This window comes from Pristiophorus japonicus, chromosome 13 (genome assembly GCF_044704955.1).
Source record: "Pristiophorus japonicus isolate sPriJap1 chromosome 13, sPriJap1.hap1, whole genome shotgun sequence".
Classification (NCBI taxonomy): Eukaryota; Metazoa; Chordata; class Chondrichthyes; family Pristiophoridae; genus Pristiophorus; species Pristiophorus japonicus.
Window position 1 is genome coordinate 13,491,431 of NC_091989.1, and position 26,736 is coordinate 13,518,166.

Consider the following 26,736-nt stretch of genomic DNA (forward strand, 5'->3'; position numbering starts at 1 on the left):
TCACTGCACATTTGTGGAGAGTGTGGTGACTGTAAACATTATAGGGACTTTGCTGTTGCTTAACTGGGACCAATCACATCGACCATAATGGTCTTTTTTGGTCCTAAGTTTCTCTAACTGAAGTAGCACTATGATACTGGTGTAGTATTCGGTACTGACCAGAAATGGGCTCAAGCCTCTGATTTCTGCCACGTGTTGGGTTCCTGATCTTAACATAAAAATTGGGAGCAGGAGCAGGCCATATGGCCCCTCGAGCCTGCCTCACCATTTAATACGATCATGGCTGATCCGATCATGGGACTCGCCTCTGCTTCCCTGCCCACTCCCCATAACCCCTTATTCCCTGGCATTGTATCTATCTACCTAACATCTTGTTCCAGGTGTTTCCAGATGCTGAAGGTTCCTCTGGTTGCTATGCACCTGTGATGTTGTCCATGCGTGAAGATTTACTCTGATCGCTGGAAGGTTTCATTAGAGATAATGAACATAGGGGGCTATAAATTCCATTTTGGTGATGGCGTTATTTTTTCACCAAAAATATCGCTATGACTCCGCTACCACTACGAGGCCTAAAATTCGGGCTTCAGTTCGCCCAGTGGTAAAAATCGGCATTGCTCGAGGTTCGTGGCGCAAATCACAAATTTTCTGCGAGGCCGCTACCACTGCAAGAAAGGTCTTGGGAGGGCGGAAAACACCAACAAAAAAAATAAAAAATCACAAAACATTCACAAGACACTTAACTATCGAATCACTGCAAAAATAATTTTAAAATACAAACTTTTATCTTTTTTGCGGGTCTTCATACCATCCGCTGTTCCAAGGGCTGCAATGCAGATTTTTCCTGGGTGTTTTTTTTGTCCTAACTACAGGTGTGCTGTGTGCAAAATTTTAGGAGAAAGCACTATTTTGAGTCTTGCATGCTGGCGATCCTCTCCCTAGTGATACTTAAAAACCGCCGGCGCAAGACGACTCCAAATTTTCCGGTTTGCCGTTTTTCGCCAGAAATGGCGAAATATCACAAAAAAACGGGCGCAAGGTAGGCGAATTTTTAGCCCAGGGAATCTTGTCGTTTTTTCAATGCTGCTTCCCTCACAATGACCCGAGGGAAATCTTCACCCAGGGAGAGTCAACCTCTGCCATTCCTTGCAGCTGATTAAGGGCAGCAATGGGTGGGAGCCAGTGCAAATGAATCCATCTCCTCTCTTGTATAATATAAAAACAGAAAATGCTGGAAATACTCAACAGGTCGGGCAGCATCTGTGGAGCGAGAAACAGAGTTAATGTTTCAGGTTGATGACCCTTTGTCAGAACAATGACCCTTTCCATTTGTCTCTCTTACCTTGTTCATCTTCACTGCTTTCTGTTTCCCATCTCCTCTCTTGTTAGGTGAGGGGACATAACATGCAGAGAGGGAGGGAGTAAATACAGAACATTTCATTTTCACCAACCTGACCTCGAGCACCAAAGTAGAGTACGAAAGTGAGCAAATGCCACTGGTTTGGCTTAATTGGAAGTGGGTGTCAGATTTGATGTAAAATTACATGACATGTATGTTAGAGCAAATTCCAAGGCCACAAGTTTCCCTTGAACTATTGATTTCAAAGATGCAGCATTACCGTGCTTGTATTTCAGAAGAGATTCTTGTGTCCGTACTTGACCAATTAAAAGTGCATTCGGAATAGCAGTCAGGGTAGGATCACCATTCACATGAACACAATCAGATAAAGTATGAATGAGAAAAGGCTACGCAGCTCATCTTACTCACCCTGTCACTTCAGTGCAAGATCAGGAAAAAGATAGACTTCATCAAAAAGCATAGACAAAGCAATGGGCACGAACCAACTCACTCCGAAGGAAAGATCTGCAAACTATCTTTGCTGTCCCCAAAGATAAATCAACCAACACTGTACAACAACTTTACAGCATCCATTATTCTTTCCTGTATTCCTTGACGTGTATTTCCAAGTACCGAACAGCTCAAGAACCATCTTGTTCCCCATAGCATTCAATCATCTCTGGTTACACTCATCCTTACGATTCTGAACTTCGACACCTTTGTTCTATTGCCGTGCTTTCACACTTGAAGTTGTGTTCCAGATTTAACCTTTCCATACCATTTAACACCAGAAGTCTCACTCTCGAGTCGCCGCCTTTCAAAACGATGAGCCCCAGTTTTTCCAGTCATTACTCAACTCAGTCATCCGTCACTAGGGATAACCTTGTGGCTCTTCTCTGCACCAGTTCCGTGTCTTGAATCTTTCTCTCCATCTTGAGGACCAAATCTGAACGCAACACTCTCGATACCGTTGGCTCACTGCATGGTACAGTTTCATTTTGACATGCTCTTGCTTGTTTAGCAATATAACTTGGCATTCTGCTCACTTTGTCAATTGCTGCTGCACAGTGACTTGACGTGTTAAGTGGCGAGTGTACAGCCACTTATCTGTACAGTGAACCATAGTATCCGATTAACAGGAACTGGATTGAATAGGACTTTGCTGCACTCTGTTTCGGGATTCTGAACTGTTTGTTCCTTTCACCAATATTTGTCACATCCTTTTTAAGTGGTGCGGACTGTCCTTTCCAAGTAAAGGATTTCCTTCTGAAGGAATTTGTAACAGTACTGAGTGTTCTGGCCCTTGGAATGAGGGCAATTGAAACAGTGGTTCATTCCAAAGAGAGTGTTTGCTGGACAGCACTGTATTGATATTCACCAGCCCATTGAAGGTCTACAGTGGTTCGGAGCTGTCAGTTTAATTGCAGTTTTCACAGACTGGTAATTGTAAAATGCCATTATTGATTGGCTCGCTTTCCTTGCAATATTGAGTTGTGGCCAGTTCTGCCCCCAGTTTGCTACTGCCACCATCACAGCCTGCTGCTTGATCCATCCCAGCAAACGTATCTCACTAATGAACTAAGTATCCGTATTATGTACACAAGAACTCCACGAGGCTGAGTGTGATAATACGGATTCTTTTTCCCTCAATCTGCTTCAACGAATACACTGACACACGAACACGTTTGTTGCCTTTTCTGTAAAAGACCTTTATTGAAGATTCTCCGGCCGGGACTTGTCAAGATAAAGGAACGCACTCTATTAGAGCTTGTTCAACTCCCTCAGGACAAGTCTCGTAACAATGCAAAAGCTCAACAGTTATACATTTTCAGAACATAACACATTTGATTAGCACTTGGTCCATCCTATCCCTTTCTAACTTCCCCCCCCCCCCCCCCCCCCCCCGAGTACATCCAATGGCAGGCCAACAGGTCCCCCAGACAGGGCGGGCGCTAATGTTAGTCTGTTTATAGTTTCGGGGCCTCGTATTTCCCTATTTTATGGCTTATTATAGCAGTCCCTTCGTCTGACTCATACCTGACTTCGCTTTTCGAGTAACTCGTGTTTGACCACACTCTGAGTAACCTCTTTTTGTGTCGACACTGCAAGTATCGCATTATTGCAGCTTGACATTTCTTTCAGCTATCTTCCCATGATTCTCTTCACCACTTGACACATTCACAATCCCTCTATTCACATTCTCATTCCCCCCTTTATCATTCCATGATAACCCTGGTGACTATTCCAGGAGTATCGCATTCAGCCACTCGCATTCTCTTTCCTGATCCTCCTTGTCAAGTCGGTCTTTAGTTTGCTGGATCATAACCCGGGAGCCCATGGCCACAAGAGGGTTTGCTAACCTTGCCGTCATGACTTTACAACAAAGGTTAAAGCAACCGATAATCAAGCAACAGGTAATTATTACTACGATGAGAATAATTGCCCCATGCATTAGATAGGATCCCCAGGATCCACCTAATAGCCAATCAAACTAGCTAGATTCTCCTGCCGGCGTGGATAACTTCTTTACCCCCCTCCTTATGTGATCAGCGAGATTGGTTATGTTTTCTGAACTATCGGGAATGTAAGTGCAACATTCAGATCCTATCAGGGCACATGTCCCCCCCTTTCTCAGCTAACGGGTAATCGAGGGCCATTCGGTTTTGTAATGCTACGGTCTGTATTGCTACCATTTCGGCCGTGATGTCCTCCAGAGCTTCAGCAGTATAGTTAGCTATCTGTTCCAATACCCTCTCTAGGTTCTGTACTTCATCCATGGTACGTCCTATCCTGAATGGGAACATCATGAACCCAAAGAACCTCTCGGCGGGGGTGAGGGCTCGCCTGTGTCAGCTGGAGGTGTTTGCCGCACAAATGGCACCACATATCCCAAATAGCAGGACCCTGTCCATCGCCTAGGTAACCAGGGATATGCCCTATGCCCGCACACAAAATACGTGCCGTTATACGCTGCCTTTTTATATATTGTGTTGGGGTCCCAAGACTGGGCCCACAGACCTCCACCTGTTTTATTCAGAAGGTGAGAGAGGATAGTGCACCTGTTGTGATGTTGAGGTTGTGTGGGCAATCGCTGTACCCTATGATATGCCCCTTGCTGCTAGTGTCATTTCGGGTTAAACATATGGTTCCGGTTGGCCTCCCGATCCCCGAGGTATTGGTCAGGACTAAGAATGGGGGTTCCTTTTTATGGTCATAGGGTGGTTGGTACCATCCCTGGAACGTTTGACTAATGGGGTACCCAGCACTCTCCCACTCGGTGATGTCCCCGTGGTTGTCCACACGGTAACGGTATGATGCTCCTTCTGCCCTCTGTGATCCCTCTCTTGAGCTGCCTTTCATCTTTCGTTCTTGCATTGGCTCCCCTCCTCTCATGCCATTCTGGCTCAGAAGCCACTTGACAGTCTCAGTTAGGGTCAGGGGAACGGAGCGTAAAGGAAGTCCCCCTTTGGAATGTATAGGGATATGTGAGCACACCCAGCAACTAGAAAAGTTCCCATTTCGCGCATAAACATAAGACATATACAAAAAGGTGTTTACATAGAGCTCTCGCTTCCCACGCGCCAGACTTGACGTACACCAACGCTACTACACAGACTGTGGCACACAGACACAGTTTCATCTTATCGCTCTAGGTTAACAATTACTCGAGAACAAAATGTTTCTTGTAGCGTCTCGATGGACAAGGATAAATAGTCCGAATATTTTGCTGATTCAAAGAGTTCGGTTTTCTCGCCTCTCTTCTCAGGTCACCGTCGGTGTAGCTGGTTGTCTATCACTATGGGCAGGGGTTCAAACTGTTCTCCTTGGGACCCACTCGGTAATCGGGATGCTCCTAGGAAGGACCTTATTCAGCTATGGAGAAGAGGAAGTCTGGAACAGAAACAGGGGTTAGGACAACCAGTAAAATAGGTTCGTTATGGGGTGACAAGTTTACAGTGGTGCAGGTGAACCCAGGTGCTTCTCCCCTCGACCTTAGCTGCAGTGGGGGTAGTAAGTAACACCTGAAAAGACCCCTCCCATCGTGGCTCTAGTCCCTTTCGAATCCATTTCTTAATCAGGATATACTTCCCTGGTGCCACGAGAGACGATTCGGGCAAAACTGGGAGGTCGAGGTGAGCATCTCGAACCTGGTTGTGGGCTATTCGCAGAGCCTGAGTCAGGGCAAGAACGTAGGTAGTCATTTCCTCAGTCATGTGGTGGAATTGGACAGTAGAGGGAACATTCTGATTCCATGGGGTCCTAAGGGGCCTACCATAAATGACCTCAGCGGGGGTCAGTCTAGCCTTACCGGTGGGAGTAGTTCGGATCTGGAATAGAGCTATGGGAAGGAGTTTGAGCCAATTGAGTCCGGTTGATGCTACCAGTTTTGCAAGCTTAGTTTTAAGAGTTTGATTAGCACGTTCAACTAGTCCCGCAGCTTGGGGTCGGTAGGCACAATGCAGCTGCTGGTTAATGCGCATCTGGGAACAGAATTCTTTGTTAACTTGGCCAATAAAGTGAGGGCCATTATCGGAACTCAGTCGAGCTGGGATACCATATCTAGGAACAATTTCCCTCATTAACACCTTAACAACAGTTCGAGCCTTATTGTCCAGGGTAGGGTAAGCTTCGATCCATTTGCTAAACACATCTACTATTACTAACACATATTTGTAACACTGAACTCTTTGCAACTCAATGTAGTCCAACTGCAAGGTCTCAAAGGGACCTTCTGGTAGGGGCGTCTTACCCCAATCACAGGGGACTCCTTTCCCTGGATTATGCTGTTGGCAAACAAGGCAGCGACTACTGATGTTCTGGGCCAGCGCCTGGAGTCTAGGGTGCCACCAAGTGGCCAAAAGCATGTCACTTGTTGTCCTGGCTCCACAATGAGTAGCAAAGTGCATACATTCAATAACCCATAGGGCCAACTCGTCAGACATGCAAGTCTGTTCCGTGGGAGTGGTCCAGAGTTTAGAAACATTGTCATAAGTACATCCATAATCTTTCCACAACAGTTTATCTTTTTCAGGAGCGTCCTCCTGTGCTTTTATGACATCTTGGATGGTTGGCATTGGTTTTTCCGAGGCTAACTTATCCTTTGTAGGGTTTTTAGTTTGACTCATCATTCTAGGCACCACCATTTGGGGGTTGTGGCGGGGGACCAGGGGGTCCAGGTGTAGGAGGCGCCGTCGTCCTCAGCCTCGGTCAGTGCAAAGCCAACCATTTGACAACGTAGTCTGTCAATACCCTTTTCAGAGGTCCCAGTGGAACTCTTAGTACGTTTTTCATGCACGCACTCTTTCTTTAAGACGTCTACGGTTTTAACATGTCCTCCCTCCATCAATGAGAATCCTAATTTAGTGGCGTTTTCCTGCCAACTTGACATAAGTGATTCATCCGAATAAATCCACACCTGCGTTTCTAACTTAAAATGTAATTCAATAAGATTCACACACTTAAACTTCCCATATACAGGACAACACTATGAAGGGTTAAAAAAACTTTCACTCTGTTTGGAAAAAGTGGGTGGAGCTAAAACAAACCACAACTCCCCGGTTTCCCAAACAGGCTTTCATTCATTCCGCAGTCAAAATCACACAAGTACTCTCAATCAAAAACAGACATTCACAAAAGTCTCTTTTCTTTACTATTAATTGTTTGGCTGGCTCTATTTTTGGATCCATATGTCACTTAAGATAGTCACTATCAGCTTTTTTTATGGCATTGCGTAGTTACGCAAGTTATAACCTTTTAGTTTTTGACAATAGTGTCTCCATTTGCAATTAAGCTTTTATCCCTTTTTTTTCGTCCCTTTTTCCAAATTAATTCCTGTGCTCTTTTTGCCACCTCTACACTCTTAGTGCCTCCTAGGGGCCATTGGTCATCTCCTAATAATCTCCAAATAATTTGTTCAGATAACAGTCTAAATTGTTCAGCCCTTTTCCGGAAATTCCTCACATAATTTCTGCAGCGGACTACCCGCATCCGTAGTTTCATCTAAATGATTACCCATCCTCGCGTCGCCCCGCGTATGATCAATGTCCTAATTAATCCCGATTGTCCCCCGCGTCGCCCCGCGGTGGAATAGGTTACCTTATCCAGAGCCTAGGCGGACCAAGTGATATACAAGATCGACGCCATACCTGGCATAAGTACAATTTTAAGTTTACACAATCCCTCGTGTTGCCCCGCGATAATCCTTACATAATCCCGCATCGCCCCGCGATTTAGTTTTACACAATTTCCTTTTTCTTCCGCGTCGCCCCGCGGTTTTCCTATTCGCGTCGCCGCGCGATTGTCTATTTCCCTATCCCTCCGCGTCGCCGCGCAATTTAAGTCCAATCAGCGCCTAGACGGACTAAGTGATATACAAAGTCGACGTCGTACCTGACTTGGTCACTTATTTCCTAAGTTAAAAAGGTATTCGCCAGATTGATCTGGATCTCGTTCAGACGCTACCTGAGAACCAGCGAGTGGCAAAACTTTCCTCAGACTTTTGGAACTGAAGTGGTATTTAAAGTATACTCACTCCCGTCTCATCCGAGGCTAGTTCGGCTCTTAGTTCGCAAGTTTTCGGCAGTCGTCTGTTGAGATCCCACTTCTGACACCAAATGATAATACGGATTCTTTTTCCCTCAATCTGCTTCAGCGAATACACTGACACACGAACACCTTTGTTGCCTTTTCTGTAAAAGACCTTTATTGAAGATTCTCCGGCCGGGACTTGTCAAGATAAAGGAACACACTCTATTAGAGCTTGTTCAACTCCCTCAGGACAAGTCTCGTAACAATGCAAAAGCTCAACAGTTACACATTTTCAGAACATAACACATTTGATTAGCACTTGGTCCATCCTATCCCTTTCTAACTCTCCCCCGAGTACATCCAATGGCAGGCCAACAGGTCCCCCAGACAGGGCGGGCGCTAATGTTAGTCTGTTTACAGTTTCGGGGCCTCGTATTTCCCTATTTTATGGCTTGTTATAGCAGTCCCTTCGTCTGACTCATACCTGACTTCGCTTTTCACGTAATTCATGTTTGACCACACTCTGAGTAACCTCTTTTTGTGTCGACACTGCAAGTATCGCACTATTGCAGCTTGACATTTCTTTCAGCAATCTTCCCATGATTCTCTTCACCACTTGACACATTCACAATCCCTCTATTCACATTCTCAAGTGCTGGGAACTAAACTTAGTGCAACCTTAGTCTTTATTACAACTCCAGAGTGCCTAAACAACATGGCAGCCGACATTTTATACTGGCCCTGCACATCTGGTGGCAAGTATTACATAGTTACATACGTAACAATCCTGACGTGGTATAGTGCAAACCTGTGTCCTGAAATATGTGTGTTGCGGTGTGGATCCCATATTGACATTGGGTCCAAGGGTGATGGCTCCGCTGAACTACAAGAATGGATTGAGTTTCCCTCTCCGATGGTTTTCTGGGTGATTGCACTGGCTGGTGTGGTCCCAAAGCTGTACAGGTCCCCACATTCTGTCCCAGGCCCCTGCCGACATAATTTCTCTTTGTGTGGCTCGATGTCAAATTTTTGTCATAATTCTCCTATGAAGCGCCTTGGGACGTTTTTATTATGCTAAAGGCGCTATATAAATGCAAGTTGTTGTAGCTGACAGTCAGAATGGTGACATGCGCGCTTCAATTTGCCACAGCACTTCTGGTCTTGAGGGGTGAGGTGTGGGGTCATGGAAATCACGCACTCGTCCAGATAGCCCTACGCACTCCGATCTCCGTTAAGATCAAGATTGGGTTTGACTTTCATAGAATCATAGAGCAGTACAGCACAGAAGGAGGCCATTCAGCCCATCGAGTCTGCGCCGGCGCTTTCAAAGAGCAATCCCGTTAGTCCCCCCCCTGCTCTTTCCACATACATCTGCATAGTTTTCTCTTTCAAGTATTTAACCAATTCCCTTTTGAAGGCTACTAAAGAATCTGCATCACCACCGTATCAGGCCGTGCATTCCAAATCCTAACCACTCCTTGTGTAAGTTTTAATCTGTGCAGTCTCGTTGTCAACCCTTCAACCGTTGGATGCCCCTCATGGTCAAAGAGCCTGCTGCCACTTGCTATCGAGACTCACGCCTAACCATTTGGGGGCGGGGAGGTCTTCTAATGTCTGTGGATACTGTACCTCCCCCAAACCAGAATAGCACTATCGGGAGAGGAAAGTTGGATGCTAAAAGTGTTCAGTTCCTAGCCCCAATTAATATTCACTGTACTTTTACAACTCTGACCAGAGAACTATTATAAAATCTACTCTTGCAGCAAAACAACATTATAATAGCAGTAATTTATCCTAATTATGCACAAGTATAATTACATGCAATTATAGAGCCTATCTGTAATGTTTAACAGGACAGCACAAAGTCTCACATTCTGCTTATTTGTGTGCTGAGGTGTTCAGGGACTGTTCCTTACAGACCTACGCAAACATTATTTTAATAACATTTTCAATTGACAGAACAGTTGTGTTTTCAATTTCTTTTTAAAGCTGCATTCAGTCGAATGGAATTAAAAGCTGTATAAGAGAAAGAGGGGTGGAAAATTATAGTGAATGGCCAAACTGTGTGTGAAGGTCATGGGTTCAAGTGCCCCACCGAAGCACATCAATCAAGGCTGATTCTCCATTGCAGCGCTGAAGGGGCGCTGCATTGTCAGAGGAGCTGTCATTCAGTTGAGATATCAGGTAGGCATTAAAAATGGCATAACACTATTCGAAGTTGTCCCATGTCCTGGCCGATACACCCCCCCCCCCCCCCCCCCCCCCCGGCAACCACTGCAACCAAAAAAAGACCAACTGGTCACTCATTTTTTGGCTATTATGGGATCTTTCTCTACACACAATGGATGCAACATTTGCCTATGTGAAGCGTTTTTGATATTTCTGAGAGTCGCTATTTCAACGCAAGCTTCACGAAGATGGACACAGATGGAGGAGCGGGCTGAATGGACTGGCTGGGGTTTTCTCCTCCCATATTCTTATTTTCTCTTCCTGTCTTCCCACATCATACCTTCGCAGGGTTGCCAACCCTCCAGGATTTCCCTGGAGTTTCCAGGAATTAAAGATTCATCTGGACACTGCTTACCCAGGAGAAAAAGTCACGTGGGGTCATTAAAACAAATTGTATGGGTTTTTTTTCATTTTATTTTGAACACTTCTGTTTATTTGTTATAAAAATATCGCAGATGGGCAAGGCGATTGGAGGTGGGGCTACATTGGCTTCCAGTTATGCAACGCCTCGATTTCAAAATTCTCATCCTGGTTTTCAAATCCCTCCCTATCTCTGTAATCTCCTCCAGCCCCACAACTTCCCGAGATATCTGCGCTCCTCTAATTTTGCCTCTTGAGCATCCCTGATTATAATTGTTCAACCATTGGTGGTCATGCCTTCTGTTGCCTGGGCCCCAAGCTCTGGAACTCCCTCCCTAAACCTCTTCGCTTCTCTTTCCTACTAAGACGCTCTTTAAAACCTACCTCTTTGACCAAGCTTTTGGTCATCTGCCCAAATTTCTTCTTATATGGCTCGGTGTCAAATTCTTTGTCTTCTAATACTCCTGTGAAGCGCCTTTCACTACGTTAAAGGCACTATATAAATACAAGTTGTTGGGAGAGGTCATGTGGTGAAACCTCCAGGAATACGTCCAACCAGAGTTGGGAACCCGAGAGACTAGGCGGCTTGGCCTGTGATACTGCTGCTCTATAACTACATACTGGCTGGTCTGCAAAGAGCTCCCTGGGTGACCCTGTGCAGATTCGGAGCTATCGCCTGATGGCATCTCCCCCACACTTGCACGGTCAGTCATTGTGTGTGGGGGACCGCAAGCAGGAACCTTTCATCCAGGCAGTCAGTGGTCCATCTCTTCATCCATCAATCCCTCGTTACCCTGGAAATACAAAGTCATATTGAATTCAGATTTTGAGCAATACAATCTTCATTGCAGAGACCTCTGGGCTTGCAATGATCTGCGCTCTCTGTTCTGCAGAGGAATCTCATTAGTTCATGCATCATAAATGACCCCTTCATAGACGTGTGGTTAAAATAAAATCAATAACAATGATTGGTAGCTACAAACACTGGCTGCATGGATGGGGGGGCTAATTACAGGATAGGAACAAATGCTGCAAGCAAAAATTAATGTATGTGTTTGTGTATATATGAACACATTAATTATTTTATTTATTTATATATATTATATTATCTACACAGACAAAACATACACATCTCCACACACTTGCACTAGCCAATCTCCTCTGGCATCAAAGCCCGGTATAATATTTAGGTCAAGGAGGGTGAGAGATTGGGGTTCATTGTCCCAGGCAGGGAGAGGAGGCAGATGGGAGAGAAGAGTGGAGGGGAGAAAGGGGAATAAGGGAGTCAGAAAGGAGGGCAGAGGGAGAGGAGGCAGTTATAGATAGGAAAGGGTTGACATGACGTAGATATTCTGTTCAGATATGTCCTGAAACATTCAAAGGGTGAAGTTAGTGGTCAGATTTCGCTCCCGCTGACCGAGCCTGGCCATTGGGGTCAGTCTTGAGCTTCTGCTTCATGTACACAATCCTGACAGTCCTTTGCCTTGATGGGTTTTGTCAGTTCTCTGATAGACAACCAGGTCAGGCAAGTCGCCCAGGGCCAGAACTTGACATCCATCTCTTTAGCCCCACGTTCGGTGCGTTTCCCCCGGTAGCTATTGAAGTCAAAGGGGAGGAGATGACTCATTTCGTTTCCGCTTTTGGTCAGATTTCTGGATGTAGAGAGATAATAAAGGAAAACATTTTTTTTAAAAGACAAAACAAATAGCCGAGAAATAAACAGAAAACAACGCAGGTTGCCTATTATTTTTCCTTCGAAACTCTGTTTATAGTTTAGTCTTCAAAATATATATAGTTTGATGAATCATAGCCAGAGTCATAAATGAAAAGCTATTTCCATGTAGACAATGGTTGGATGCCTTGGATGTTTTAAACTTCTATCCGTGATGCCATTGTTTGCTGCTGCTTCCTGACAGTAACGCTGCCGTCAATGTTTTGAGGTTTCGGGTGCGGGTACAGTGGGACTGACGGATGGCCATGTCGGGACGGTGTCACTGAAGGATGTTATTATCACTGGGATTTCTCACCAGGAATTTGTCCGGGTTTTGCAGCTCGGCGGCGAGGGTTCGTCTCCCTACCAATACAGCTGTGTAACCGAGCTTTAATGTGGCGTCCCCGAGCTGTCCTTCCCCAGCTAAGAGTTTCTTTTTTGGTCGAAGCCCGGGATAATTGCGTTTTGATGAAAGGGATACAAAAAAAAAACCCAAGTTGGAAGCTGTAGGTACTTAGGAATCCATGTTATTGAGCTGTGACAGACTCTGTGTGCACGGTATGTGCTCCATTACCTCCTCAGTACTTTGAGAAAAGCTTGGTAGCACTCGGGGCTTTTTGCTTCTATGGAAGCGTAAGGCCATTGAGGTTAGGGAGAGGAAATGATTACAATATTGAAGTGATGAATTGAAATGTTAGCACTGAACATTCTGTGGCATCATTGGTCTGTATATATGTAATGTAATAACATTTGAGAAGGATGATTTAACACATTTAACCTGCTAAGATCTAATGTACCTAAAGCCATTATAAAAAGAAAGACTTGCATTTCGATAGCGCCTTTTACGACCACCGGACATCCCAAAGCACTTTTACAGCCTATGAAGTACTTTTTGAAGCGCAGTCACTGTTGTATTGTGGGAAACGCAGCAGCCAATTTGCACACAGCAAGCTTCCACAAACAGTAATGTAATAATGACCAGATAATCTGTTTTTTCTGATGTTGATTGAGGGATAAATATTGACCAGGACACCGGTGATAACTGCCCTGCTGTTCTTCAAAATAGTACCATGGGATCTTTTACATCCACCTGAGAGGGCAAAGTGGACTCGGTTTAACGTCTCATCTGAAAAACGGCATCTCCGACAGTGCAGCACGCCCTCAGCACTGCACTGGAGTGTCAGCCTAGATTTTTGTGCTCAAGTCCCTGGACTTGAACCCACAACCTTCTGACTCAAAGGCGAGAGTGCTACCCACTGAGGCAATGACTGACACTGTAATTATTGACAGCCTTTCATCAGCAAATGCTTCCCGTCAGCCCATTAATACCCTGCCTGTACGTAGTCCTACCTGCACACAGGCCTTTACTGTGAACACGTGACCATGTGTGTCATGTATCCTACATGGCTACTGTTAGTACTATCACAAGTTGTGCCACCAGAGGGCACAGCAGTGGGAGACTCGTAGGTTACCTGTACAGGCGTGCCTGGCCTAGTATAAAAGGCAGACCACCAGGTGTGATCCTCACTCTGGAGTTAACTAATAAAGGACTTAAGGTCACGACAGTTCAAATACAACACACTGTCTCGTGGAGTCATTGTAGTGTCCTTAGATGCTCTAATAATGTGTGTCCAGGCAGTTAACATCAGGGAAGTGTTAGTGAGATTTATGTGAACACATTTAAATATACATCATGCGGTCATTTTGAAAAGTGAAATTTGTTAAAAAGGTGAGATTTTTAGAACCAAGAGCTTACACCAAATAAGTGACACTCAATTGCCCTCTGTGACATTTTGGTTCAGGAATCAGCTGTGTATTGCTAGCAGATGACAATTAGAATATACACAATATTTATATTTATCTAATGCAGCAACTGGCTGCATGTATTGCTGTCTCTGTGTGAAGAAGTTCATCCAGCTGCTTAGAGGTTCCCTGGAGTTTGCTTGAGTGCCTCAGAGTTGTGGAGGAATTTCCTGAACTTGGCTACAGATTTCTTCGCCTCTTCTTGGAGTTAGCGATTGGGGAAATGGCCATGTCTAACAAATTTGGCAACCATTGATGGGGCCCGATGGTTTTTCTTCACCCTTCCCACATTTTTAAAAGTAGAGATGGCAAGAATGCTTCAGAGGGGCACCGTCATCCAGCAAGAAGCTGAGGAATTGATTGAGGATAGAAGAGGGACACATCAACATAGGCGGTCCCTCGAACGAGGATGACTTGCTTCCACGAGAGTTCACCGATGTTTCAATGAAGGACCCGATATTCCAGTCTTGAACTCCGATTGAGGGGGTGGAAGATGCCTGTTCGTGGATTTCTTTAACGTGTGGTGACCATTGCACATCAGCTACCACACGGGCTTGACAGAGCTAGGCCTTTATCCAGTGGCAAGGATTAACCAGGATGACTGGAGACCTGCTGTGCTGCAGGGACCTAGTGCACACAATAGGAACACAATGGAATCGGTCAACCACATATACGAACATAAGAATTAGGAGCAGGCGTAGGCCATATAACCCCTCGAGCCTGCTCCGCCATTCAATAAGATCATGGCTGATATTCGACCTCAACTCCACTTCACCCCACCCCACCCCACCCCCCACCCCATCCCCATATCCCTTGATTCCCTTAGAGTCCAAAAATCTATCTCCGCCTTGAATACACTCAACGCATATCAAGTCTGCTGTCAAAAAGAACCAGTGCTTACTTAAAACATGTCTAAAAACAAGCACTGAAAAGAAAATAACCAAGTTAAAGAAAGAGGGGCTTGCATTTATATAGCGCCTTTCACCACCTCAGGACCTCCCAACGCACTTTACAGCCAATGAAGTCTTTTTGAAGTGTAGCCACCGTTGTAATGAAGGAAACTAACTACATCGTTCCTGGTTCTGGCTCCAATGAAACTTGCTCCAAAACTCCCCCTTGAGGAGATGACGAGGGCAATTCTCAACCGGAGTGTCCATCGGGTGTCAGTGGGCAGAGCAAGCATGCAAAAGCAAAGGTTTCTGCTCCTGAGGAGCGTGACAGTCGTGGCAGGACTGGACACACGTGTCTGAACATCAGGCGAGGATAAGATCGGTCTTCGTTGTGACGTCCTGCACTTTCTAATAGCTTGTCAACGTTCAGTGTCGAGGCTCGCACGTGAATAATAGCCACTCGGGTGAGCTGCCAGGGAGTGATGGCCACTTGTGGGACGGTAGCCCTGTGAGTGAGCCAATATCTTCAGGAATGAACGAAGAAGATCATGAAAAAGACAAACCAACACTAGGGCAGCCAGAAACTTCAATGACTAATCTTTTTGACAGACTTTATTAGAAAAGGTAACATAACTAAGGGAAGACCCGAAGCTTAACGGTCTGTGCAGTGACCTTATTACAATCTTATGTTCAGTCACATTCATCACTTTCTAATGCAGCAAGATGGGTAGGAAGAATATGTTCGGACTGCTGCACCCTTGGAGGAAAGGGATGGTGGGGGACATTTCTTGGTACATGAGAATACAGGAACTTTTACATTGAGTTTGCTTATAAAAGGACTCCCACGGAACCACTTAAGTCCTGATTTCTGAGTCTCTCCAGCATCACTATGTTAGTGAGCTGGAAATGCAGTAAAATTAGTTTTGGCTTCACAGTGAAAGCCCGAAAAGGCCAGAACATTACATAAGAACATAAAGATAGGAATAGGAGTAGGCCATACGGCCCCTCGAGTCTGCTCCATCATTCAATAAGATCATGGCTGATCTGATCATGGACTCAGCTCCACTTCCCTGCCCACTCCCCATAACCTCCATCCCCTTATCACTCAAGAAACTGTCGATATTTCTGTCAAATTTATTCAATGTCCCTGCTTCCACAGCTTTCTGAGGCAGCGAGTTCCACAGATTTACAACCATCTGAGAGAAGACATTTCTCCTCATCTCTGTTTTAAATGGGCGGCCCCTTATTCTAAGATCGTGCCCTCTAGTTCCAGTCTCCCCCATCAGTGGAAACATCCTCTCTGTCTATGTCCTTTTGCAGATTTTTTGTGTCCTCCTCACACATTGCTTTTCCTCCCATCTTTTTTTGGTCAGCAAACTTGGCTCCGTTACACTCAGTCCCTTCTTCCAAGTCGTTAATATAGATTGTAAATAGTTGGGGTCCCACACTGATCCCTGCGGCACCCCACGAGTTACTGGTTGCCAACCAGAGAATGAACCATTTTGCCCGACCCTCTGTTTTCTGTTAGTTAGTCAATCCTCTATCCATGCTTAATATATTACCCCCAACCCCATGAACCTTTATCTTGTGCAGTAACCTTTTGTGTGTGGCACCTTGTCAAATGCCTTTTGGAAATCCAATTCCACCACATCCACTGGTTCCACTGACAACTCGCAAAACTCTGGAGCTCTGCAGTTGCAGCGTAGTGAATCAGTTGTGTGCTGTGACTTGTCTTGTTGCCGCACGGACTGTTTTCCACTGAGTTCTTTCATTGCTGTGTTGAAGCAAAAAGATGTCACCTTGCCTTTCTGATGGCTCTCACATTTCGGGCGCCTTTGAGATCATGGCAGAAGCATGGCGCGTATTCGTGGTAGACTGCCGTACATCCCCTTGCATTTCCATGGGGCAAAGGTGTGCGGAGCTGAGCGGCACAAAGCTTCCCTGTTCACTGCTGCTTCTACTTTTCCGAAAGCGAAGCAGCTTTTAACCGTGTTTCTGTGTTCAGACCCCTCTATATCGTGTTGAGTAACACCTTCAACAAAATAAAAAAGAGCTGGATGACTATTTGCTGATGAAGGGGAGTGAGGTTTGTTTCAGGCAAATTTCATTTTGTCTCTTTTCTCCACTAATTCCCCCCCCCCCCCCCCCCCCCCCCCCAAGCCCTGGATGGTGTTGCCTCTTGCTGGAGTGAGAATCTACGAGCCTTGGGCACTCTTTGGTGCCTCCTTCAAATGTCCATTATTTTCATGTGCACCATGAGTGTTCAAAAGCTATTTGACTACTTGGGCCAATACAGACAAGCCTGATGGACCCCTTCTCAACGTCCAATGTGCAGACACACCATTCCAACTGGAGTCACTGTGTAGCAATCAAGTGAGGAAGTCCTCACTGCTTATTCCCTCCCTACCCCAAGGGCCATTGGGGTCAACTGTGTCGCTGCCTGAGCAAAAAGTGGAATCACACCAGGATCCATCCCGAAGATTATAAAGAAAAGTGAGGTTGAGCCATGATGGTTCCAGAGATGATGGGATCAAGACCATGACGTGCCAAGGAAGGTTGAAGCTGAATAATGCCAAATTTAACGTTTGACCCGAACACGGGTTTTATTCAGAGGAGACGGACACAAATTCTACAGAAGCTGTCCACAGGAGATGAAATAGGTTGGGTAGAGTGCTTGATAGACCAAGCTGAACATGGGTGTTGTTGAGAAGAAATAGGTTTGATAGTCCAAGTACCCTTTTCTCATTCCTGCTTTTCATTTTGGAGACTATGGATCTGAAATTCCGGGGGCCAGGAAGAGTTGCTATGCCACACGATCCTATCGGGAAGGAGTGGGGGGGCGGGGGGTTCTAATTTGGCGGATCACCGATCTACTGGGTTGCCACCCCAAGTAAGAAGCGCCACAAGTTGCTGTCCAGCTCGGGTTTGTTGCCTCTTAAACTCGCCCCTTACATCTTCAGCCAGCTTTGGGGGTTTGAGTCTGGGAGATGTTCCTAGGCTAGCCCAGGAATTCTACCCAGCTCCCTCCCATATTGGGCCTTGCAATGCTCCCTAGAATGACGGAAAGAATCCTGCCTCTCTGCTTCCTTAAGAGCATTCCAAAATATTCCGCGACTTTTTTTTTTTTCCTTCAGCCCTTTCCTGGGCCTCGGGTGTCGTTCCAACTCCTGCTGACTCATCCGGCCGAGTCGTTGGCCTCAGTTCTGTAAAAGGGCTGGTCACAGACAGTCACGATGGCAGGTGGAAGTCCTTCTGTTTGCATCCGAGGGTCCGTGGAATCTCTAGCCCTGTATCTAAGTCTTTAAATGTTGCGTTTTCTTGCACAACGACACAATTCGTTGTCAAGGCCTATATTGCATTCATGTACTATCCTAAACCGAGTTCAGTCAGAAGAGCTATAACTGAAAATTAAACAGAAAACAACACAATAGAAGTTAAATGGCTCTATCATGTCTCAGAGGTACTAATTTTCCTTTTTCTCTGCTGAATATTTCTTTTATGAACACCACTTGTAAACCGTGTCATCAGTGGTTACCGGGATTCGATATGTCAAGTGTGAATTGCTGCCCTCAAAATAGCTGGCAGATGACATCCCAGTCATGAAACTCCAAGATTGTGGTTAAAAACCCATCTGGTTCACTAAAGTCCTTTTTAGGGAAGGAAATCTGCCGTCCTTACCCGGTCTGGCCTATGATGTGGGTCTGGCGTCACATAATGTGTGGTTGACTCTTAACTGCCTTCTGAAGTGGCCTAGCGAGCCACTCAGTTGTCGAGAAGACGGCTCAGCACCACTTTCTCAAGCTATGGGATGTTCCATTGACCCAGCACACTTCAGGAGGTACCTAAGCAATATTAGGTTAGGGGTTTCAGTGCCGTTTTGAAACTGAGGCCTCGATTTTAACCCCCTTGCCCAACGAGAATGGCATGTGGGAGGGGTTAAAACTAGGACCGAGTTGTTCCCAACCCCCTTTGAAAATCGACCAGGGTGCCAATTTATTGATGCCACTGTTTCTGTACTAATACTGCTGTGAGTTGGTGCCTGTATTAATACTAGTGTAAGGTAGTGTCTGCACCTCTGTGATTGATTTGCAAAGACAACAAATGTTAGGGATGACTCTACAATTGGCCCTCCCAGCGTGATGGGGCATTCGCAGGAAGTGCATCATAGGCTCATAGCCTCTAGCTTTCCATCCATTAAAATGAAGTGACCTGAAAATCGATTTTCTGAGATTTGTTTCCTGCTGGAAGTGTCGTTCCCTGCAGGAGTGGCATTCTCGACTGGAAGCACCAATCCCTGGAGGATGCACCATCCCTATAGGAAGTGCCGGTCCCCACAGGAAACGCCGGTGGCAGAACGATTCTCATTATTCCAGTTCAGTGAAGAAAAACAGAATTTCTGCAATAAATTTCACTCTCACCATCTGATCTGAGGAAATAGCTCCTCGGCAGTAAGTATTCATTAAAGTCCAAAAAACAGCTGTGGCATTTATAGCTGCTTGCTTGGATTATCAAACTTGTCACCAATGTGATGACACTGGTCAGAAAGGCAGGGTCTTGTGGTCAGAGGGTGAGGAAAGTGGCAGCTCTGCCCCCATGTCTGTTACCCCAACAGCAATAATATTACACTCGGCTGAAAGAATTCATCCAGGTCAACGCACTTTCCACTGAACAGCAGCTTCTGTACTGCTGTCTAACAACTTCATAAAAAATGTAAGGATCTTAGCAAAGAGGCACCATAATTCATTTGTGATTGTTGTTTCTATACACTCCCCATCTGCTGTTAGAGAAACAATGACCAATAATTAGCCCTCTGCTTTCACAGGCCTGAGAACCGTGCATTCAGCAGGGAATAATTGAAGATGTTGTGAAAAGGCCTTGATTCAGTTGGTAGCACCCTTGCCTCTGAGTCAGAAGGTTGCGGGTTCAAGTCCCGCTCCCGGGACTTGAGCACAAAAATCTGTCGGAGGTACTGTCTTCAGGATAAGATGTTAAACCGAGGCCATCTCTGTTCTCTCAGGTGGACGTAAAAGATCCTGTGGCACTATTTTGAAGAAGAGCAGCAGAGTTATCCCTGATTTCCAGGCTAATATCTTCTCTTTCGAGCAGAGAAGGTTGAGAGGAGATTTGATGCAGGTATTCAAAATCGTAAGGGGTCTACACAGAGTAGAGCGCAACTGTTCCCATTGATGGAAGCGCTGAGAACCAGAGGACACAGATTTAAGGTGATTGGCAGAAGAACCAAAGGCGCCATGAGGAAAAACGTCTTTTTGACGCAGCGAGTGGTTAGGATCTGGAATGCACGGCCTGAAAGGGAGGTGGAGGTAGACTCCATCATGGCTTTCAAAAGGGAGTTGGATAAGTACGTGAAGGAAAATATTTGCAGGGCTACGGGGAAAGAGCAGAGGAGGGGGACTAGTGGAAGTGCTCTTGCAGAGAGTCGGCATTGGCTCGACGGGCCAAATGGCCTCCTCCTCTGCTGAAACCATTCTATGATTCTATATTTATCTCTCAATCTGCAGCACTAAAAACACACTTCATTATCACATTACTGTTTGTGGGAGCTGCTGTGTGCAAATTGGCTGCCGCATTACAGCCAATGAAGTCCTTTTTGATGTGTTGTCACTGTTGCAATGTAGGAAACGCGGCAGCCAATTTGCGCACAGCAAGCTCCCACAAACAGCAATGTGATCATAAACAGATGATCTGTTTCTGGTATGTTGATTAAGGGCTAAATATTGGTCAGGACGCTCAACGTGCCCATGGTGCAAAGAGGGATCATCCTTTGTGCTAAGTAGGGTACAGTGTCTCGGGGTCACATTGTATAGATTGTGCAGCGATGTTCTCAACCATCTAACTTGCCCCTGTTCCATAAAATATTTATTGTGCTGAAAGAATAAAGAGGAGCGTTCACCTTTTACTCAGTTTCAAGCAGGAGGTCTAGCAGAGTTGGCCTGTAAGAAGCTAAGATACAAAAACGTGTTGACTACCTGAGATCCTCGTCACCACAATATATAAGAAATGGAGACAGCAGCAACGTTTTATAGCGAGAGAAACCTCTAAGGCCGATTCTTCAGATGTTGAGCTCCTTGTTTCATAGAAAGTGCAGTAGCTGGAGTCAGCATGATAGTCATAAATAATATACAGATGGAACAAAGAGTACAAAAGCATTCCAAACCTCAAATATCACTGCTTCGGGGCATAGGAGTCAAAACGTACCGATGATTAATGGTCGGCTTTATGACCCTAATGGATATCTGTTTTTTCCCCTCTGGGAATCCCTTGCAGCTCCAAGTCTTGGTAAATGCAAGTCTTGAAATTAGGGTCATGCAATGAACCACATTCGTAACCCTGAATGTGTTGTTGTGTTGATCAGTGTCTCAAGGTAAGATCTCAGTTTAAAAAAAACAAATTCTCTCGTGGGGCTGGAATAGCATCAACCATAAAATACCACTGGGGTTGCTGATTTAGGACATTAATTGGGTGTGACGCTGGTTCAGGCACAGTTCAATTTGTTGCTGTGTTTGGTAGATCATTATGGTGGGATACTGAATGTGAAGTGTAACTAGCACTGCAACTGTATCTTGAGGGGAAAAGATATCGAGTGTCAGAAGGGCAGATAGATGCACGAGGGATTGGAAACATTTCTACGTCTACAGCAGCAGACACCAAGGGCCATATTTTACTCTCCTTGTTAATTTTAAGGATAAAGTAAATGAATAAACAGTAACATATCGTCAGGCATATCAGCCACTGGCCTCGTTCTCCCTCGTACCAAAAATGGATTGATGCAACTTAGCTGAAAGCGAGAAAAAAAAGATGTTTACTCATTAGGCTCTTGTTAAAAGGGGATTAGGGTTAGATTCAACTCCAGCCCAGATCTGGTGTTAAAATAAATAAAAAGCCAGCATCAGGCAGTTATATTACCTTACTACTTCTGCGTGTTCAAGGCTTTTTGGGGTCAGCTAGTGGCTCAGTGGGTAGCACCCTTGTTTCTGAGTCACAAGGTTGTGGGTTCAAGTCTCACTCCAGGGACTTGCGCACCAAAATCTAGGCTGACACTCCAGTGGAGTGCTGAGAGGGTGCTGCACTGTTGGAGATGTCATTTTTCGGATGAGATGTTAAACCTGTCTACTCTTTCAGGTGGACGTAAAAGATCCCATGGCACTATTTTGAAAAAGAGCAGGGGACTTATCCCCTGGTGTCCTGGCCAATATTTATCCCTCATTCAACATATCAAAAGTGGCTGCAAAATGCTTTGAGACATCTGGTGATTGTGAAAGGCATTATATGAATGCAAGCCTTTCCTTTTTTTTTAATTTAGAAACTTAGATGAAGGAACAAGAATAAATTGTTTGCATTTATATCGTACTTATCATAACCTCAGGACGTCCCAAAGTGCTTGCAGCCAATGAAGGATTTTTGAAATGTAGTCACTGTTGTAATGTAGGAAACGCGGCAGATAATTTGCGCACAGCAAGCTCCCACAAACAACAATAACCAGATAATCTGTTTTAGTGATGTTGATTGAGGGTTAACTATTGGCCAGGACACTGGGGATAACTCCCGTGCTCTTCTTTGAAATGGTGCCATGGGATCTTTCACAGAGCAGACAGGACCTCACTTTAATATCTCATCCGGAAAAGCGGCACCTCCAACAGTGCAGCGCTCCCTTAGCACTGCACTGGGAGAGTTGGGCATGATTTTTGTGTTAAAATCTCTGGAGTGGGGCTTGAACCCCCAACCTTCTGACTCCAAGGTGAGTATGCTACCCACTGAGCCACAGCTGACCATAAAACAACCATACGCACTCACATGAGAATGAGGGAAGGTATAAAATAAAACCATAGGAGAAGAACAAAGTTCAAGGATGAGAAGAGACCAGTTGGCCCATTGAAGTTAACTCCTATCGCAATCTAACTCTCCCAGCCTAGCACACACCAGTGTTTAAGACACCCCTAAACTCTGCATCTGGCCGATTATTCCAAACAGATTCTTTCCAGTCCCTGTTCGAACCTTGTTTTTCACTAATTTATACTTATTACCTCCGGTCCTGTTATCCGATGTTATCTTAACTAAGGCGTTTAGTATTGCGCGAGATCTCCTGTGGCTTTGCTCATAGTGAGTCGGAGGACATGCAGTTTTACAACTCTCGGGATATTATCAATAAAGCAGGAAGTAGGTCTGACATTTACAGGAAATACTCACTATGCTCTAGACTTTTATTACATTGCAGATAGATATACTTCAACTGTAGCTGTGAAAGATATCCTTACTTTCCATCTCTTTTTAATTAATTCAATATTAATATAATAGATAAGCAAATGATGGAGAAGGGAATAGTGGGTTATGCTGATGAAGTTAGATGAGGAGAGACGGGAGGAGGCTCGTGTGGAGCATAAACGCTGTCATGGACTGGTTGGGCTGAATGGCCTGTCTGTGCGGGTATATATCCGATGTAATCTTATGTAATATGTAAATCTCACTTCGTAAGAATATAAGGCTAGAAATGACAGGTTGTTATTGCACACAATCAGTACCAATGTTCCTGCTAAGTGGGCTGCCACACTGTGGTCTGAGATGTCCCATGCAGGCCGCTCATCGGTTTTTACATTGTACGGTTCCGTGCATGCACAGAAATGTGAACGGGCCCCGCACTGAGAGAAAGAAAGACTTGCATTTCTGTAGAGCCTTTCACGACCACCGGACGTCCCAAAGCACTTTACAGCCAATGAAAGTGTGGTCACAGTTGGAGTGTAGGAAACGCGGCAGCCAATTTGCGCACAGCAAGCTCCCACAAACAGCAGTGTGATAATGACCAGATAATCTGCTTTGGTGATGTTAGTTGAGGTATAAATATTGGCCAGGACACTGGGGATAACTCCCCTGTTCTTCTTCAAAATAGTGCCACGGGATATTTTACGTCCACCTGAGAGAGCAGACGGGGCCTCGGTTTAACGTCTCATCCGAAAGACGGCACCTCCGACAGTGCAGCACTCCCTCAGGTAGGGCGCGCAAGAGGCATTGCCAATGACAGCACCTAATAGGGGCTAACACCTTTCTTAAAATAGCAGACAGAGCAATTTGATATGAATGTGTTAAATGTTCAAGCAATAATATTATGCAGGGTCTTTTCCAGACAATACTTGAATTCTGATGTATGCATTTTTTTGAAGTAGCATGTTAGTAATACCATGGTTATCAGATGTATCAAATGGTAGTAAAATATTGGAGTACTGATTAGTACGTTTAATCCTATCGACTATCACCTATGGATTGCCGGAGCCCAGCCACCATTAACTGGCTCCCGGCACATAGGCTGTTAAATCCAAAGAGCAGACGTGGACTGGTAGAAGCAGTTCTTAGCTGTTTCTCTGAGCCTGCCACTAGTTTAGGAAATTGTACTTAATGCCAAGCTCCTGGAATCTGAATTGAAAGACCGGTGTAAAAGGTTCTTTCTGCTCAAACATAAGGACCGTCAACCAAATATTGTGTCGCTTACATAGAAACCTAGAAAATAGGTGCAGGAGTAGGCCATTCGGCCCTTCGAACCTGCACCACCATTCAATAAGATCATGGCTGATCATTCCCTCAGTAACTCTTTCCTGCTTTCTCTCCATACCCCTTGATCCCTTTAGCCATAAGGGCCATATCTAATTCCTTGTTGAATAAATCCAATGAACTGGTATCAACAACTCTCTGCGGTAGGGAATTCCACAGGTTAACAACTCTATGAATGAAGAAGTTTCTCCTCATTTCAGTCCTAAATGGCCTACCCCTTATCCTTAGACTGTGTCCCCTGGTTCTGGACTTCCTCAACATCGGGAACATTCTTCCCGCATCTAACCTGTCCAGTCCCGTCAGAATTTTAGATGTTTCTATGAGATCCCCTCTCATCCTTCTAAACTCCAGTAAATAAAGACCCAGTTGATCCAGTCTCTCCTCGTATGTCAGTCCAGCCATCCCAGGAATCAGTCTGCAACCTTCGCTGCACTCCCTCAATAGCAAGAACGTCCTTCCTCAGATTAGGAGACCAAAACTGAACATAATATTCCAGGTGAGGCCTCACCAAGACCCTGTACAACTGCAATAAGACCTCCCTGCTCCTATACTCAAATCTGCTAGCTATGAAGGCCAACATACCATTTGCTTTCTTCACCGCCTGCTGTACCTGCATGCCAACTTTCAATGACTGATGAACCATGACACCCAGGTCTCGTTGCACCTCCCCCTTTCCTAATCTGCCGCCATTCAGACAATATTCTGCCTTTGTGTTTTTGCCCCCAAAGTGGATAACCTCACATTTATCCACATTATATTGCATCTGCCATGCATTTGCCCACTCACCTTACCTGTCCAAGTCACCCTGCAGCCTCTTAGCGTCCTCCTCACAGCTCACCCCACCACCCAGTTTAGTGTCATCTGCATTCTTGGAGATATTACATCAATTCCTTCATCTAAATCATTAATGTATATTGTAAAGAGCTGGGGTCCCAGCACTGAGCCCTGTGGCACTCCACTAGTCACTGCCTGCCATTCTGAAAAGGACTCATTTATCCCGACTCTTTGCTTCCTGTCTGCCAACCAGTTCTCTATCCATGTCAGTACATTACCCCCAATACCTGTGCTTTCATTTTGCACACCAATCTCTTGTGTGGGACCTTGTCAAAAGCCTTTTGAAAGTCCAAATAAACCACATCCACTGGTTCTCCCTTGTCCACTCTACTAGTTACATACTCGAAACAAATTCCAGAAGATTTGTCAAGCATGATTTCCCTTTCATAAATCCATGCTGACTTGGACCGATCCTGTCACTGCTTTCCAAATGCGCTGCTATTTCATCTTTAATAATTGATCCCAACATTTTCCCCACTACTGATGTCAGGCTAACCGGTCTATAATTACCCGTTTTCTCTCTCCCTCCTTTTTTAAATAGTGGTGTTACATTAGCTACCCTCCAGTCCATAGGAACTGATCCAGAGTCGATAGACTGTTGGAAAATGATCACCAATGCATCCACTATTTCTGGGGCCACTTAAGTACTCTGGGATGCAGACTATCAGGACCTGGTAGAGTGTGGGGTCAAAGTGATGGACTGGGTTTCGTGTCCTCTTCACTTTAGCATACATAGATGCATTTAAGGGGTAAACATAGAAACATAGAAAATAGGTGCAGGACTAGGCCATTCGGCCCTTCGAGCCTGCACCACCATTCAATATGATCATGGCTGATCATGCAACTTCAGTACCCCATTCCTGCTTTCTCTCCATACCCCCTTGAGCTGTAAAGGGCCACATCTAACTCCCTTGTGAATATATCTAACGAACTGGCCTCAACAACTTTGTGTCAGAGAATTCCACAGGTTCAAAATTATCTTAGTGAAGAAGTTTCTCCTCATCTCAGTCCTAAATGGCTTACCCCTTATCCTTAGACTGTGACCCCTGGTTCTGGACTTCCCCCAACATCGGGAACATTCTTCCTGCATCTAACCTGTCCAATCCCGTCAGAATTTTATGTTTCTATGAGATCCCCTCTCATTCATCTAAATTCCATTGAATATAAGCCTAGTCGATCCAGTCTTTCTTCATATATCAGTCCTGCCGTCCTGGGAATCAGTCTGATGAACCTTCGCTGCACTCCCTCAGCAGCAAGAATGTAGGGAGATAAACACACGAGGGAGCAAGGTATAGAAGGTTATGCTGATAGGTTTAGATGAAGAGAGGTGGGAGGAGGCTTGTGTGGAGCACAAATATCGGCCTGGACCAAATGACCTGTTTCTGGACTGTACATTCTATGTAATTCTGTTGTGCTGCGTTCCTCATACCTTAGTCTGGTTCACTGCATATTCCTCATCTACCCCTGTCGCTTCATATTATAATATT

The 26,736-nt window shown here is 45.2% G+C and overlaps 1 protein-coding gene across 20 annotated transcripts in view; it reads left to right on the forward strand.

Annotated features, from left to right (window-relative positions):
* The window catches only part of celf2 (cugbp, Elav-like family member 2), a 654,485-nt gene that overhangs the window by 86,480 nt on the left and 541,269 nt on the right, over positions 1 to 26,736 (forward strand). The window contains exon 1 of one of the 20 annotated variants that reach the window (XM_070897146.1): positions 23,841 to 23,859. The exons of the other annotated variants lie outside the window; for them this stretch is intronic. The gene's annotated coding sequence lies outside the window, so the exon portion shown is untranslated. Of the gene's footprint in view, positions 1 to 23,840; positions 23,860 to 26,736 lie in introns of those variants that run through there. 20 annotated transcript variants of the gene reach the window in all.